The following is a 2,500-nucleotide window of genomic DNA, read 5'->3' on the forward strand; positions in this document are numbered from 1 at the left end:
CACACGCCAAGCCCCATCCTATGCTATGTGCGATACATGTCCTACCAACAGCATATCAAAAGTGTTGGATGTTACCTCCATAAAAAAAACATCATACCCAATGCCTATGAAACGTGAGTACACGTATAAAGCCTTGAAGGTTAGCCCCTACAACAATTCATCACACCTAACATCCGTGGAAAGTAAGAACGTGTATAAAGCCTTGGACTATAAAAATATCATCAAACCCAATACCCGTGAAAAGTGAATGTTCATTTTTAATGCTTTTTTTTTTTTTTTGGAACTAAGAAAAGAGTGACACCCGTCAAATTTAACTATTTTTTCTTTTGCTTGTCTAAAATAATAAAATGAAGAGTTTTGATACTAGAGCAAGTACATTACACTAAGACACCAACCATGACCGCGTTTTTACAACCATCACCCATTAATTGTGAAAGTACATGTGGAGTGGTCGGTTTGTTGTAATATTTTTTTTGGGAACTAAGCAACATGAAAGAATGATTCCCACAAAATTTCAGATTTTTTTGACCACTCTAGCTATTTTTTCTAATTTCTTATTATTTAATATTTAAAAATTCATTAAAAAAAATTGGTTGGTCGAAAAATTATGAAACTTGATTTCTAGATCCATTGGAATGTCCAATTCATGAATCAATTGAGTTCATGGAAAAAAACATTCTAAAACTTGAGATATTTGACCGTATGACCGCCCAGAAAAATCGTATCTAGGCCTGGCAGACCAAAAATGCCTCAAAATGTACTATATAGGGGGGTGACTAGTCTGCATGGGCTGGGCACGGGGGTACCCCCTATATCTTCCGCCACCCCCACGCCCCAAGCACTATGCGCCGCACAGGGGCATATGCTTGGGGCGTCGGGGTGGTGGTCGGAGGCCGAGGGCGGTTAACGGCGGGGGTGCGGTGGCGGAACGCGCACGGTGGGGCAGTGTCGGAACGTTCCCGTGCGCTCGCCAGCCCCACCCCGCCCCACCCGCGTGCGCCCCGCCCGCTTGCCCCCGTGCGCTCGCCCGCCCCGCCACGCCCTCATGCTCCAGCGCGCGCGCGCTCGCCTGCCCCGCCACGCCCTCATGCTCCAGCGCGCGCGCGCGCGCCCCGTCCCGCCCCGCCCGCGTGCTCCCGCGCGCGCGCGCCCCCGCCCCGCCCCGCCAGCGTTCGCCCCGCGCGCGCGCGCCCCCCGCCCCGCCCCGCCAGCGTGCTCCCGGGAGCGCGCGCCCCCCGCCCTGCCCCGCCAGCGTGCTCCCGCGAGCGCGCGCCCCCCGCCCCGCCCCGCCAGCGTTCTCCCGCGAGCGCGCGCCCCCCGCCCCGCCCCGCCAGCGTGCTCCCGCGAGCGCGCGCCCCCCGCCCCGCCCCGCCAGCGTGCTCCCGCGAGCGCGCGCCCCGTCCCGCCCCGCCCGCGCTCTGCTGCGCGCGCGCCCGTGCCTGCGCCCCATCCATCACCCATTAATTGTGAAAGTACATGTGGAGTGGTCAGTTTGTTGTAAATTTTTTTCTGGGAGCTAAGCAACATGAAAGAATGATTACCACAAAATTTCAGATTTTTTTGACCACTCTAGCTATTTTTTCTAATTTCTTATTATTTAATATTTAAAAATTCATTAAAAAAAATTGGTTGGTTGAAAAATTATGAAACTTGATTTCTAGATCCATTAGAATGTCCAATTCATGAATCAATTGAGTTCATGGAAAAAAACATTCTAAAACTTGAGATATTTGACCGTATGACCGCTCAGAAAAATCGTATCTAGGCCTGGCAGACCAAAAATGCCTCAAAATGTACTATATAGGGGGGTGACTAGTCTGCATGGGCTGGGCACGGGGGTACCCCTATATCTTCCGCCACCCCCACGCCCCAAGCACTATGCGCCGCACATGGGCATATGCTTGGGGCGTTGGGGTGGTGGTCGGCGGACGAGGGTGGTTGACGGTGGCGGTGCGGTGGCGAAACTTGCGCGGTGAGGCCGTGTTGGGTGCGCCTTTGGGCGTGCGACATGAGCCTTGTTGAGAATGGAATGTTGCGATGTTGCCTTGTAACTTGGGCTGGCTTGAGGATGGTTGATGGCTGGTACGATGATGAAACATGCAAGGTGGGGTGGAGTCGGGTGCCTTCGGGCGTGCGACATGAACCTCGTTGAGTGTGTGACGTTGTGGTGATGCTTGGCCAGCCTTGGGCCAGCCCTATGTTTTGAAGGCGTGTGGTGCCAGAACATGTTCGGCTGGTCGGAATCGGGTGCCTTTGGGCGTGCGACATGAGCCTCGTTGAGCACGGAATGTTGCGATGTTGCCTTCTAACTGGGAATCTCTGGTGTGAGGACTGTGGATGGCTGCTGGTACGATGATGAAACATGCAAGGTGGGGTGGAGCCGGGTGCCTTCGGGCGTGCGGCATGAACCTCGTTGAGTGTGGGACGTTGTTGTGGTATGCCTCCCTTCCTTGGGCTAGCCCTATGTTTTGAAGGCTGCGTGGTGGCGGAACATGCTTTC

This window comes from Cucurbita pepo, chromosome 18, assembly GCF_057944985.1.
Source record: "Cucurbita pepo subsp. pepo isolate OVF chromosome 18, ASM5794498v1, whole genome shotgun sequence".
Taxonomy (NCBI): domain Eukaryota; kingdom Viridiplantae; phylum Streptophyta; class Magnoliopsida; order Cucurbitales; family Cucurbitaceae; genus Cucurbita; species Cucurbita pepo.